We start from the raw sequence: 15800 nt of genomic DNA, 5'->3' as shown, positions 1-15800 counted from the left end.
AGGAGTCTTTCACCTTTGGTTGTTTATTCCTGAGTATTGTAGTGTTTATGCTTTTGTAAATGGAGTCATTTTTATAACTTCCTTTTGGATTGTTTATTTTTAGTGTATAGAAGTGCAACTGGTTTGGGAGTGTAGATTATGTAGCCTGAAAGTTTACTGCATTTATTCTGACAGGTTTGTGTTTGTGTGGGCACATGTACATTTGTGTATGTCATCTTTGCAGAGTTTTGCATATAAAAGATTATATCATCTTCAGTAGAAATCATTTTAGTTTTTCCTTCCCAATTTGGATGTTCTTGATTTCTTTTTCTTGCTTTATTGCTCTGAGGAAAACTCTGCTGTTCAGCAGAAGTAGGAAATGCAAGCATCCCATCTTGTTTTTGATCTTAAGGCAACAACTTTGTCATTCACCATTGAGCATGGTGTTAGCTATGGATTTGTTTACTTAAGAGAGGGGGGAAGGGAGGGAGAAAGAGAGGGAGAGAAACATCAGTGTGCCAGAGATGCATTCATTGGTTGCCTCTCACACGCCCCCAACTGGGGACCTGGCCCTCAAGCCAGGCATGTGCCCTGACTGGGAATGGAATCGCGAACTTTCATTTAGCAGGCCAGCACTTACTCCACTGAGCCATACCAGCCAGGGCAGCTCTTGGTGTTTTATAAATGGCCTTTATTATGTGGAAGTGTCCTACTACAGACCAACTTCTAAATCTTTTTNAACAACTTTGTCATTCACCATTGATCATGGTGTTAGCTATGGATTTGTTTACTTAAGAGAGAGGGGAAGGGAGGGAGAAAGAGAGGGAGAGAAACATCAGTGTGCAAGAGATGCATTCATTGGTTGCCTCTCACTCGCCCCCAACTGGGGACCTGGCCCTCAAGCCAGGCATGTGCCCTGACTGGGAATGGAATCGCGAACTTTCATTTAGCAGGCCAGCACTTACTCCACTGAGCCATACCAGCCAGGGCAGCTCTTGGTGTTTTATAAATGGCCTTTATTATGTGGAAGTGTCCTACTACAGACCAACTTCTAAATCTTTTTAAGCCTTCTTATAGTTTTCCATCTTACGTAGTATCACATCAGTCCACGGGCTAATTTTAACAGTAGTCCAGTGATAAATTTGATTGCTGTACCACAGAACATAATTATAGGAAGAATTACTAGACAGGAAAAGGTATTTTGATGACATTGAATATAAATTTATAATATTTTTATACTACTTTTAAATTAGAAACATTAATATAATTTATATAAGGAAAGTAAAATTATAAGAGTTTTCCTTTGAAGGCAAAAATTCTAACCCTATATTTTAGAGTTCTTTAGTCTTTATTGTTGTCATTTTCCTTTTTTACTTATTTCAATTTCTTTTCTTCTAGGACCTACAACTCCATCTGGTGCTTTAGGTATTATTTTGATTTTTAACACTCTGCATTATTTGACCTTAAAGTTTTGATTATCTGTAGTTAGAAAAGAAACAACCTGTCACAAGTGAGTGATAATTGACATTTGTACTCTTTTTTTAAAAGGATTTTTTAAATGATTTTGTATTTATTTATCTTCAGAGGGGAAGGGAAGGAGAGAGGGAGAGAAATATCAATGTATGGTTGCCTTTCATGTGTCCCCTGCTGGGAACTGGCCTGCAACCCAGGCATGTGCCCTGACTGGGAATTGAACCGTGATCATCTGGTTCACAGGCCCACACTCAATCCACTGAGCTACACCAGCCAGCGTGTGTACTCATTTTAATAGTACAGATACTATGACAAGTGTAAGCAGTAGTATGTGTAGACACATGTAGATAATACAGTTTTCAAGAGGTTCCTCAAATTAGAATTCCTAGTAGGGTGAGGTAACTTTCTCAATTGCTGTGTTTCTATGTAGGTTAAAATTTATAGACTATAACTTGCTTTCTATGTGATAATGTCATTGTGATGGCAGTTGGTAGATAAGTTTTCTTTCTAGTCATACCTTGTACACCCAAGCCTTAAAGTATTCTATGTTGGTTTAATGTTTTTTTCAGAATGGGCTGGTATAGCACACTTTGTGTAGGCTCACAGTTCACAGCATATGTAGTCAAGAAAATTATAAAGTATAGTTGTGTCACTTAAACGAAATATAAAGATTACTTGGTAAGTAAATGAAGAGAAATGTGTATTACCTTTCTTATGTTAGACTGGTTTAATAAGGGTTATCTTTTTATAAAACGCACCTTAGGCTTGTCATGTCTCCCCTCTGAACACTGTGGCCAAACCACCATTGTGCTAGTGAACCCAGGGCCATGCTAAGACACTGAACACTTGATAATTTTTTTTTATGAAGTGAGAAGAGCAGAGGTGAACATGACATTATATGCTTTGACATACAGAAATTTAATAAAAATAATGCCAATTTAAAAGCAGAGGTGCTACTGACCAGCATTTGTGAGGATTAAGATTCTGTAGTGTGATTCCTCTGGGTAGTCAAAAAGTGCATATTTAAGTTTCTAAGCATGATTTTCGTCCTTGTGCCTGCGTGTTTCTTTTGCATTTTTAGAATCTCCTTGGTATGTCTTAAATTGCGGGTGGAGGTGCACGAGGGAAGATCGATGGTAGCATATTGTTTGTGCAGATTCTGATACTTACATTTGTGTAATCAGTGGAAGTTCATTAGGTCTTATTGCACAGATCCACTGTTGGTAGATGCATATAAATTAATTTTGTAATAAAAATTATAGGAAGTGATAGATTGAATACAGAACTAAATCAACTCTAATGGCATAATACATTTGTAAAACAATTTTACACTAACCCAGCGTATTCTGATTGTTCTAGTAGTAACCTTTACTCGGAAACCTGGTGTGGTGGCCACAGTGTGAAACAATGTTGGGCCCTAAGCCTGGAGTCAGTTATGAGCGTTCTGTGACCAAAATGAGCTGCGTGCCCTACCAGTGACACTAAACTAGAGTGAGAACTCTTTTCTCTGCTGCAGTCTATAGATGATCTGATTAACTAAAATGTAATTGCTATCTGGAGACTCACATGTGCTCAGTTATCTTCCAAACTATTTTTTGTTTTTTTCCCTCAGGTGGAGGAGTAATTGCTGCAATTGTCATTGCTGTGGGTAAGTGTCCCAATTTGGATGCCACTTAAATCAAAATAATAATGTGAAGAAGAGCATTGTTTAGTCAATGGATTTTTCAGTTTCTACGGTTTTTATAGCTTGAAATTAAGTTAACCAATCTAGGAACACCTCTCCTTTTATAGGATGTACTACCTTGTGTTGGTGATTATATATTCATTTACATTCTCTATGTTTTCTTAGTAACAAGTCCTAAATAACAGATGTCTTTTCAAGATGATTAGTCATATCTGTTTGTACCCCAAATATGTTTTGGATAATTTTCTACATTAAGCAAGGACTCTTCTCTGACTCACTGTGGACCGTTTAAGTGATTCCAGGGTATTAGATTTAGATGGCGAAGAGTCCAGATGGAATATCAATGTGTATATACTTAAATAAAATAGCATTTTCTGCCCACTAAACTGTAACCGTTAATTTCTTCTGCTAGGTTTTTAATATTGGTAATGAGTTATCAGTTACATTTCATCTGTTCTTTGGTTTATTGCAGTTGCTGTGATTGGAGTCATTGGCGGCTACCTCCTGTACCATCACAAGAAGAAAGGGTAAATGAAAGCCTGTTTCTTGAACATATTGGTGCTTCTCACTCTATGAGCTTTTGTGCAGCTTTTGTTTGCAGTCTGTATCGCATGCATTTTTTTAATGTGTGTGCATGACTGTGCCATCGAATTGCATTTCTTTACTAAAAGTAGTTATAGCTACTTTTGCTATCATTGTAACGAGAGAAATCTGCAGTGTTGCTTCAGCTATTAGGTCTATAAGAAAAATTCTTGTAGGATTTACGGTTTAAGTTCTGCAATAAATCATGGACCATGATGAAGCCTTCAACACCCTAGGTATACATACCCTACATTCTAAACTGGGATGGTGGCTAGGATTACATTTAAAGTTTTCACTGTGGAAATTTTGACGGGTATGTTCACTGGAATTTTTTAATGAAAATTTCCATTTGTCCTTTTTTACTTAAGTAGTTGTAAGAAGCTATGTAGATGTCATTGAATGCCCAATCTGATTTTTTTTTCCATTTGGAGTTGTTATTTTTGCAAGCTGAACTGGGGAATTAAAAGCAAAACTATTTGATTTCCCACTTATGTTCTCTTAATTTACTATGTTTCAGGAAAACTGATGGGGTTTAACATGCTGAGAGGGGTAAGATTTACAAGGCAACTCATTAACTTTATCTGTCTTTCTGTTATAAAAATAAGAAGATGGGAAACTTAGAAGACAAAAAATACACAAATTCATCTAAGGTCATAGGATTGTTAAGCATCAAACTTAAATTCTAATGAAATAATTTGTAATTTAATGAAAGAGAATATATCCTGGAAAATAAATCAGCATCATGTATGGTCTGTGCTTTAAAGCACAGACCAAGATTAGGTGCTTTGAAATTTCTGATTTTTAGTCATTTGTTCTTCCCAATTATTTTGGTAATAGCCTGATAATCAAATCACTAATTTTAGGAATTTTGGTATTCATGATTTTATGATATATGTATTTTTCTTTTAGATTTATTTAGGTTTGGGCTCTGCACATTCTGCACTCATAAAGAGCTCAAACTTCTTCTTTTATATTATGGGTTTTTTTAAACACCCACAATTCCTTCATTTGAATTTAAAGTATTTGTAGAACATATGCTATGCATATATGATTTCTGTTTCAGTAATTTTTTAAATCATATATACACATCAGTCTGAGCAGGAAAAACAGTGACTTATATAATTCCAAAAGGTTTAAGTAGAAATAACCTCTAAAGAAAGCAAAACAATATAGCTTTATGTCCCTCAGTTTTTTATTTAAAAACATCAGTGCATAAAAATAGTACAGGGTTCTTTTTTTTTTAATTTTTATTTATTTATTTTAGAGAAAGGGAGGAAGCAAGAGGGAGAGAAACATCAATGTGTGGTTGCTTCTTGACGCAGCCCCAACTGGAGACCTAGCCCATAACCCAGGCATGTGTCCTGACTGGGAATTGAACCGGTGACCCTTTGGTTTACAGGCCAGTGCTCAATCTACTGAGCCACAGCATCCAGGGCAAAAGAGTTAAAGGTTCTTAAACAAGTTTGAATCAAACACTCTATCACTTAATGGTTCTTTAAAAGTAACAAATTATCTGAGCATCAATTTAACCTCCGGATTAAAGGTTAAGTACTATTAGTGATCTGAAATTCCATTTCTAACGAGCTCCAAGTGATGCTGCTGCTGGACTTAGGCTACACTTTGAGTAACCAGGGTGAAGACTGTTACGACATGCCAATATATTTGGAATTTGAAGAAATGCAATGACGTTTATAGGCAGCTTTTTCTCCTGTTTTATTAGATCATTGGAGTTTTAAAGACTCCTCATCTATGTATATATTCTAAAAAGTATGTAGGGTAATTCCTAGTAGCTTTACCTTGCTTTCCTTTTAAGAAAGTAAAGATTTATCTTACATTCTTTGAACTGTTTAATGTTCACAGTCTTTGCATACCTTACTGCAGGCTGACCGTTGTTGCCTTAGAAACTCCTTTACAAAATCAAAGTGCATGTAGTTTCTTCTCTGTTTGTAGAGGTTATTCTGGAAGGAGGGCACCATGCACAGTTAATCCCAGGTTGCTGTTAAAACTTGGCACAAAGTGGACTTGATGTAAACTTGTATTTATGATGATTTGGGAGTGCAGTTGCCATTCTACAGACTTCATGTCAAAGTACAAAATAGTGAGGAGGTTGAGAATGTTCATCATGTAGATGGACACTAAACTCCCCTCCTCCCACAAGCACATGAAAATACGCACCTGAGCAGAAATCAGTAACTCCTGATTTCTGACAACTGAGGACTGACTGAACAAGTTCTGAAGAATAAATGAGAGGAGACCAATGAGAGAAATCTGGGAAACTGGGGGCGCTGTCCAGGATCTTCGGGAGCTCTTCCAGATAGGAAGTGCCAGTAAACTCCACTGTAGACAGCTCCCTCCACCTTGATAAGGTGAGTCGGAGCTCCCTCTGGGGGTTTTGGTCTACCTGCAAGATCGCTGCAGTGTGTCCCAACCACACTCCCCATGGCCCATTTCGGGTTCAAATAAAAGGAGCAAGCAGGATGAACAAGGTGTCTCCAATTGGGGCTCTTCCAGCCTGACAAGGTAGAGCTCCAGATACCTGCCTGGCTCCAGCCAGGCTGCCAAAACTGCCCAGCACTCACAAGCTATACAGGGTCACTTCTACACAAGACCATGTTCTGGACACCAAAAGAGAGAGAGACCTGCTAGAGTAGGCAAGCTGCGAGAGCAATAGAGAAATCTCTGAGGTTGGAGCTGCCAGTGAGAACCCCTCTGCACCTTGATAGTGTGGATGGGAGCTCTGTATAGGTGCTCTGGCCTACCTGTAAGTTTGCTGAATTATTACTAGCCAATTTCAACTCCAAAGGGAGGGAGTAGGGTCCATAGAGTACACACCTGCCTGGATCCTCTCTGTCTCACTAGGCCCACACCTTAGATGCTATAGGCATCTCCTTGGCTTCAGGCGCCCTGCCAAAAATTATTTGGCACACAGTCTATACAGAGGCCACTTCTACACAAAGCCAGTGTATCAAGACTGGGGGAAATAGCTATTTTTTCTAATATATATTAACAAACATAGGAACTGACACAGTGAAAACAAAAGAATGTCTCTCAGTGTTAATCAGCTTAACAATAACTCACAACCTTTGGATCAACTCAAAAGAATGTCTCTCAAATGAAGAAACAAAAAGTGTCAGAAGAAACCCTAACGAAATGGAGATACATAATTTGCCTGATAAAGAACTGAAAGAAACAGTTATAGGGGTGCTTATCAAACTTGAGAGTGGAACACAGGAACTTACAGAGGACTTCATTGAAGAGAAAGTATAATGAAGAACCAAGCAGAGCTGAAGAATGCAATAACTGAAATGAAAAATAAACTAAAAGGCATCAGCATCAGATTAGTTAATACAGAAGAATGAATCAGCGACACGTTATACAGATGAGTGGGAATTGACTAATTAGAACAGCAAAAAAAAATTTAAATAAGGATAGTTTAAGGGACCTCTGGAATAACATCAGGTTCACAAAAAGTTGTGTTATAAGGATGTCAGAAGAATAAAAAAGAGAAAGGTACAGAAACTTTATTTGACCAAATATTAGTAGTAAAACTTCATGGGAATAAAACCAGACATCCAGGTCCAGGATGCACAGAGAGTTCCACACATGAATCCAAGAGACCGAACCAAAACTCTGTAATTAAAGTGGCAGATGTTAAAGAAGAAGAGACAGTTTCAAAGGCCGCAGAGGAGAACAATGAGCTTCACACAGTGGAAACCCCAGAGGGCTGTAAGCTGGTTTCTCCGCAGCAGTTGTACCAGCCAGAACAGTGTTGTGCTGTAAGGAACCCACAACGTAGAATAGTTCACCTAGAAAGGTTATCATTGAGAATTGAAGGAGAGATTAAGAGTTTCCTGGAAAAGCAAAAGCTAAAGGAGTTTCTTCTCCATTAAAACAGCCTAATAAGAAATGTTAAAGTGTTTTCTTTAAGCAGAAAAGGAAAGGCCACAACCAGAATAAGAAAATATGATAAAGGAAAATATTTTTAATACATGCAGCAAATCAGATATTTCAAAAGCTACTGCAAAGTTCAAAGACAAAAGTATCAAACTCAGTAAACTCAATAACTAGGATACACACAAAACAAAAAAATCTACAGTATGACATAAGGAAGATAAAGCATTTAAGGGGATATTAAAAATGCAGTCCTCTAAGAATATATTCATTGTTAAATTTTTATAAGCTTAAATTATAGAATGATATATATAAATCTCATAGAAAGGTATATGCTTATTGATTGCAAAAATTAATGTTGTTACAATGTCCTTACTAACTAAAGTAATAAACAGATCCAGTACTATTCCTAACAAAATACCAATGGTGTTCACATCAGAACTAGAACTTCTGATTGTAAAATTTATATGGAACCAAAAAAGACCTTGAAAGCCAATGAAACCTTGAGAAAGTTTGAAGTGGAAGGTATCACGCACCCTTATTTCAAACTATACTATAAAGCAACAGTAACTAAAACAGTATGATACTGGCATAAAAACAGATATGTAAACAATAGAATAAAGTAACCCGGAAATTGTTGCTTATTGTGCTCAGTGAATCTATGACAAAGGAGGCCAGGATATACAGTGGGGTAAAGACAGTCACTTTAAGTGGCATTGGAAAACCTTGAGAGATGCGTGCAAACAGTGAAATTGGACTGCTTTCTTATACCATATACAGGAAAGCTAAAAATGGATAAAAGACTTAAATGTAAGATCTGATTCCATAAACCTAGAAGAAAACATAGAAGTAAACTCTTTGACCTCAGCCTTAGCAATATTTTTTACATATGTCTCAGGAATGGGAAAGAAAAGCAAAAAATAAATGGGACCGTGTCAAACTACAGTATTTTGCACAGTGAGGAAATCATCCAGAAAAAGGACAGAGAGCCTACTGAGTGGGAAAAAAATATTTGTTAATAACATCCAATAAGCGGTAACATCCAAAATGTATAGGGAACTCATACAACTTAGCACACACACACACAAAATAGAATCCAATTTTAAAAACAGGCAGGAGGCCTAAATAGACATTTCTTGAGAGAAGACATACCAGTGGCCAACAGGCATGAATAGATAAATGCTCAGCATCACTAGTCATCAGGGAAATGCAAATTAAACCAAATGAGCTGTCACCTCATACCTGTCAAAACACTCTAAGTGCTAGCGAGGATGTGGATGCTGGCACTGTTGATGGGATTGTAAACTGGTACAACCACTATGGAAAAAAGTATGAAGATTCCTCAAAAGTTATATACAGAGTTACCATATAACCTAGCAATTCTACTTCTGGGTATTTATCCAAGAAAACAAAATTACTAATTTAAAAGGATATATGCAACCTTTTGTTCATTGCAGTGTTTATCATAGCTGAGATATAGAGGCATCATAGGTGTCTGTTGATAGATGAATGGGTAAAGCAACTGTGGTAAACATATAATGCGATATTACTCAGCAATAAGGAAGAATAGAAGGAATGGAGTCTTGCCATTTGCCACTATATGGAAGTGCCTAGAGGGTATTATGCTGAGTGAAATATGTCAGACATTAAAATACCGTGCGATTTCATTTATAAGTGGAATCTAAAAACACAAAGCCAAAAATAAAAAAACAAACAAATCCATAAATACAGGGAACAAGCTGAGGATTGCCAAAAGGAGAGGGGGTTAGGGTGATAAATTAATTGAAATTGAAATGAAGAAATGAAATGAAAAGGAAAAGGAATAAGAGAATAGCCAACAAAATGTGCATGGACATGTAAGATTTGATTACACCTTTGACTTCTCTGGGGAAATGGCTGCTGAAGTATGCAAGGTAACATGTTAGTGGGTATATGAAGGTATGAGAATACATTTGGGGCCCTTGTAGCATTTCCTAGAAAGTGTATGACTGGAGAGTCTATGGGAGAATGTCACCAAAAATTATTACATATAAGGAAGCCACTGTCAAAATACAACTGTCCCCCATCCATTGGCTAATAAAGAGGACAAAGTAAAAAACCAAATTACAAAATAGTGTAAGCAGTCATTTTTAAGATCATTAAACATCACTTAAATTATGTTGAAAATGGCCACAAAGTTTTTCTAACACAGTTTTCTGTTTCTTAGCTCTAACCCAAGAACAGAATAGATTCCCAAAGTCGGTCTGAAGTGAGCTCCATCCACAGGCTCCTTGCACTTCCTTTCTTAGCGAAGTCTTATGCCGCACTGTCTAGTCTTGCAGTGCACAGCCCCGCCCCGCTCTGTGCTCCTGCTGCGTCCCCTTGTCGCCTGTCCCGACTGCACTGTGTGCGTCCAAACGTCCGCTGCCTTTTCTTTACATTATTAATGTTTCCACTCATTTGCAGTGAGTGTTTTTTCCTTAGGTGTGTGATTTTTCTTTAATTCAGTTATTTCAGGGTGAGAGTTTGCCACAGTTCATTAGAATTCGTTACATAATTTATGTATTTTAATAATCATGTAAATCATTTTGACTAAATCGATTTTTTCATTATGGATGTTTATTATTTGTTAATAACATAACCCTGTTTTTAATGTTAGCCTAATAATGCCTGATTCAGTAACTTCGCAATTTTTTTTAAAAATATTTATTTTTAGGCTATGTGCTTAAATGTATGTCACAAAGCTTTTGGGATCTACTGTAGTGGCCAGCTCAGGTGATGGACACTAGAGTGACATGAGACAAAGAACTGAAGAGTCAGATGAACTTGAACATTTTTCTACTTGGTCCTCTAATTCTTGAGCATTCAACAAGCTCCTCAAGCATTGTAAACAGAAAACTAAGCTGACACAGAGATTTTGTAGTTGGTTGAGGAAGCACGTTAATGAGATTTAAAGGCCTCCCAGGAAAGCGGGAGGTCTCATCATCAGTTTTGCAGAGACCTCCTCTGAGGTGGCAAACGAATGTGCACCAGGAGGAAACCCTATTCAGTGCAGAAGTTGGGGTGCAGCTGGAAACGTGTGACTTGCCATAGCACGGATTTCTAAGGCAGGGCTAAGTGCATTGCGAATGTGCGCTCTGTGTGTTCCCTAAAATCTAAGGTCTAGAGACCAGGGCCATTTCTCCCCCATCTGTTAACTCTGAGAGAGTTTACGTAACTCATGTCAGGCTCCAGGTTTCACAGAGAAACAGGTGGCACAGAAAATTAGCATCTTTATTTATCTGCTGGATGAGCCGTAAGACTTCCAATTTAAAGGAGCTTCTTGCACAGTGTTCCTCTTTCTGTTTCCTAAATAAGACTCAGAAAAGTCACCGTGTGTGAACCTCATTGCCAGCGTTCCTTCCACTCTGCCCTGTCGCTCATTGTACCCCAGTCATCGCACTGCTCTTCCTTTTGGGTTATTGTTACTATTTGATTCAGGCTATTCCCTTCCTCTGTTCAGCACCTACCTAACTGATGAGAGCCACAGAGAAGTAAAGTTTATTTCTCTCTGAGAAGAAGAGATGAAAGGTTTGCTTTTGTCATTAAAAGGTATCTGTTTTCTGTGTTTCTTTTCAGATGTTGAATAAATATGTAGATGTCAGTAACCCTATCTAAGATAGGGTAACAGTAAACATTACAGAGGGCACTTAAATTCCTGTTTCCTGTGCCAAATTATCCATCTTTTATACCATTCCAATTTTTTTTAAAGATTTTACTTATTTATTTATCTTTAGAGGGTAAGGAGAGAGGGAGAGAAACATCAATGTATGGTTGCCTTTTGTGCGTCCCCTGCTGGTAGTTAGCCTGCAGGGAACCGGCCTGCAACCCAGGCATGTGCCCTGACTGGGAATCGAACCGCGATCCTCTGGTTCGCAGGCCCGCGCTCAATCCACTGGGCTACGCCAGCCAGGGCCCCCATTCCAGTTTTAATGGAAGGCTCCATGTTTCACAGAGAAACAGATCATCAAGGTGGACTGATAGGCTTTGTCTGTGAGGCGGGTCCCCTTGTCCTCTAGCTTTTAGTTGCTGTGAATCTGAAATAATTGTTTAGCTAAGTGGCAAATAATGACAGATCTGTTCACTTTAAGTTCAGGGAAAAAAATGTCCATTTACAGAAGCCAAAATACATTTTATGTAATTTTTTTACTATGTTTAATTTCAAGTTATACATATTGACTCTGTAAAGACATGTGTCTTTTTTCTTGACCAGAACTTGTTTACCATATAAAGAGAAACCAGCACGACAAAGATCCCTAGATTTCGAAAAACTATGGATTGCATTGCCTGAAAGCCCTTGAGCCCTCCACCTCTGTCTGAATAGGACGAACTGGAAGTGTCCCTCTGTTAGAGTGTGTGTCCGCAGAGTGGGGAGGAGAGGGAGATTGTATCCCAGCACCTGTGGTGTGAGGTGCTGCCCTGGGTTACACTCAGGACTTGGGTGCAGGTTCTGCAAAGCCCAGTGGGAAGAGCAGTTTCTTGGTAAAAGCACAGCGGTGTCTTCGATCCCAGGGGGAAAGGGGAGACAAACACTCCTATTAGAAGGGCAGTCTGGGCCTCCCAGCCCTCTCTGTCTTGCTCTCTTGGGAGTCCTTGAGGCTGAAGCCAACCAGGAAAGTGGTTTTCGGAATGTTACGAGCTTCGAGCTGTCTATAACCAGTGGAAGTTAATTTAACAAATGCTGAAGTTAATATAAAACAATGGTCATTAGTAGTTGGGATTCAGATCTTTGTCATCTTCAGATAGCTTCATTGTTACATCAAGTACATATTGTTAGAAATTTGTTATCTTTCTCACATAGGAATTATATTTTAAATTCTAACTTAAAGAAAAGGATTCCACTTTCACAGAGAAAACATGAGTCGACTTCAAAACCCAGAAAAATACTGCCGTCTTGGAGCACTCAGGGGTGGGCCTAACCACCACATCGCCCCCCACAGTGGTGTTTAGGAAGCTGCTGGACCACAAATGGGTCCCGTGACAGTGGTGGTTCACAGTGGTGCCTCCGCACAGAGAGAAATATCAAGAATCCAGGGCTAACTGGTCCTCTCCGACACTGGGCAGGCATCCCGGACCTGCTTGCTGTCACAAGCATTGTGCAGATAACTGGCTGGGCCAGTCTGTCTGTCATGCATGGTCAGTTGACTGAGGCAGGGACGGCAATGACATTTGTGATTCAGAAGGTAATGGCCGTGTGTGGCTGAGGACTTCAGATGTGTCCACTCCAATGCAGGGTGTGCTGGAAATGTAAAATCCATGACAAAATGATAATATATCCCCTGTGCTGGGTCAAGTAAAAGACATTAAAATTAATAGTCCTGTTTAATTTTTTAATGTGGCTTCTAGAAAATGTAAAATTACCCATACGACTCATTTTTCAGACAGTGCTGGACTAGGATGAGAGGTTCTGAGGGAGGAGAACTGAACATCTGAAATTTTTTTGAAAGAATTATTTCTTAGATCAGGGACTCAATATAGTTTAACTGTCCACTTTCTAAGTAAGCTTCCTAATTTCATTTCTGTGCTTAATCACGTTTGTCTCTCGCCCCACCTCTTCATCTTGCCTTTAGGAAGACAGAAGTTAATGCTGAGTACAGGCCTTACCAGGATAAGTCGAGCACCCCAACAGAGCACTGAGTGGTGCCCCCCAAATTGGCAGGTGACATTTCATCTTCCGACTCTGCTAAAACATCAAGGTCTGCATTGACTCTGCATGGCTGCTGTGCAAAACAGCATGGAGGATCCTCAAAAGGCTAAACACAGAACCACCTTACGATCTGCCAGTTCCACCCCTGGGTGTCTATCTGAATGAAAGGCAGTCATGCCGTGGAAGGGACACCTGCCTCCCTGTTTGCTGCAGCATTATTTACAATAACCAAGACATGGAAACAACCAAAGTGTCCGTCGACAGATCAGTGGATAAAGGCAAGTATATTTACACAGAGAAATACTATTCAGTCATAGAAAGGAAATCCAGACCTTGGCAGCAACGAGGATGGACCTTGAGGGCATTGTGCTAAATGAAATGTCATACAGGGGAGACAAATGCTGTGTGATCTTACATGTAGAATCTGTAAAAAACAAAACAAGCAATCAGCTTTGGGGGGACCAGAGGCGGGTGGCGGGTGGTGGGTGGTGGGGTGAGGAAATTGGATGAGGCGTTCAGAAGGCACAGACTTCTGGTTACAAGCGCATATTGGGATGCACTGCGCAGCATGGTGACCGATACATTAGAGTGCACGTTGGCAAGTTCTTAATAGACCTTAAAAATTCTGATCACAAGGAAGGAAAAAAAATTTTTGGTAACTGAGTTGGGTATAAGCTAAAATTATTGTGCTATCATTTCATAACATACAAATTTTCAAATCGTGTCGTCCACCTTAAGCTTACACAGAATTACACATTATATCAATAAAACTATAACAGAAGAGTCTGCAGAGGCGCTTAATGATTTCTTACAGTGTCATGAGTGTTCAGACAGTGCTCAGGTTTTAATGTCATTTGAATGTTGTCACTGGCCTTCCACGCCTCTCTGAAGGGGCGTGAATTTGCGTCTGAACACCGTGCCTCTTGTAGAGGCAACACAAGGCCCCTGGTGGTATAGTAAGGTCGAAAATGATGTTTTTATAAAATCTCAAAATTTAGAGAAATATGAGAGAAAAATGTAATCTCTTCAAAACGAGATTACATTTCATCTGTAAAGAATGTGATTTTGAAACCTTTTATTAAATAGTAATACCAACTCTTAAGATTCATTTTTTTCAACAACTGTTACATGTATGGAATATAGTTTATTGTAAAAAGTCGGTGTAAATATGTATATAATACTCCAGCCCTTAAAAATTAAAAATAAGATTACTGAAAACTGGGAGTTTGAATAAGTTTGACTTCCTTAACTAAGCATATTATTGGAATATTCTCAGCGGAAACAGTAAAATTCTATTAAAAAGAAACATTTGTAACTTCTTGGTCGTTTAGAGAAGCCAGAAGTAAAGTTAATGTATGGCATTTGTTCACTTTTTAAAAAGATTTTATTTAATTTAGAGAGGGGAAAGAAGGGGGAAAAGAGGGAAACATCAACACGTTGTTGCATCTTTAGCCACCCCTACTGGGGTCCTGGCCTGCCACCCAGGTATGTGCCCTGAGTGGGAATAGAACTGGTGACACTTTGGTTCACAGACTGGCGCTCAATCCCCTGAGCCACACCAGCCAAGGCTGTTCATTTTAATATTAAACTAATCTAAATTGGTAAAAATTCAGCAGCAGTCGTATACATCTATAAAGTTAGAACCCATTCAATAACAAGAATGCCACCTTAATACAAAGTGAGTGCTGTGGCCTTGTGGTTTTCTCAGGGAGAATTCTACTCTCTAAGGGATGGAGTTCTGGCCTGGGCGGTTTTCTCTCCCTACTTGAAAAAAAAAAAAAAAAGATAGCTCACTCAGTAGCCTAGCCTTAGGCAGTTTTGTGGGGAGTAAACTTCGATAATAACTTCAAGTTGCATCAGAATTAGCTTGTGTATGCGTCTTGCCAGAAAAGGAAACTGTGTGTGTTGGTTGTTGGTCCTAGAAGGAAGAAAACTCACCTAGCTCAGGGAGCACTTCATGCTCAGGTGGAATAGATTCCCCTCTTCTGAGTCCTCACACCAGTCGGAGTCTCCTTTGGATGAGCCAGTGGGCAAAGCGAAGGGACTGCTGCTCTAATTCTTTCTTACACGTTTTGTTTCACACTTTTCTACTTTTCACACTTTTCTTTGGCACAAACTGGGCCAAAGAAATGTTGCCCCGAATTGGACATGATTTGGGGAATCAGTGGACCAGAGGAAAGACTATTTTGCTCTATAAAGTGTGCCTTCCCTCTGTGATCTCTGGTGAGGGGCATTTGGAAGATGAGTTTGAGCAGGAATAAACTGGAATTTGGCATTAGAAGTCTACCTGTTTTCACATACTTATTCTCAAGAATATAGTGCTTGCTTAGAAGCAGGGGCGGATGTACTATTTACTTATTAAAGCCTAATTGAAGTATTTTTCAACCAAAGATTGCCATGCTTTCCAAAATAAGTGCACTTTTATAGTTGTTTAAGCTTCAAATTTGCTTTTCATTTTCGTATGAGATTAATATGTATAAATAGTATGTCAAATAATTTTTCAGTTACTGACATGTATGAGGGAAC

At 38.8% G+C, this 15800-nt stretch overlaps 1 long non-coding RNA gene across 3 annotated transcripts; it reads left to right on the top strand.

Moving 5' to 3' along the window:
- Positions 1-1364: 1364 nt before the first annotated feature.
- LOC118974226 (uncharacterized) lies at positions 1365-15800 on the top strand. Of its 3 annotated transcripts, none has more exons than XR_005063815.1 (5): positions 1365-1404; positions 3065-3100; positions 3609-3663; positions 11091-11179; positions 13198-15800. It is a non-coding gene; the product is annotated as an uncharacterized LOC118974226 (long non-coding RNA). The 3 variants fall into 3 exon arrangements; XR_005063813.1 differs by lacking the exon at positions 11091-11179 and adding an exon at positions 4236-4267; XR_005063814.1 differs by lacking the exon at positions 11091-11179.

The sequence above is a fragment of the Sturnira hondurensis genome, unplaced genomic scaffold (genome assembly GCF_014824575.4).
Source record: "Sturnira hondurensis isolate 20B ecotype Veracruz unplaced genomic scaffold, ASM1482457v3 Scaffold0019216, whole genome shotgun sequence".
Classification (NCBI taxonomy): Eukaryota; Metazoa; Chordata; class Mammalia; order Chiroptera; family Phyllostomidae; genus Sturnira; species Sturnira hondurensis.
Note: the sequence above shows the minus strand (reverse complement) of the source record. Positions and strands in the feature narration are given on the sequence as shown.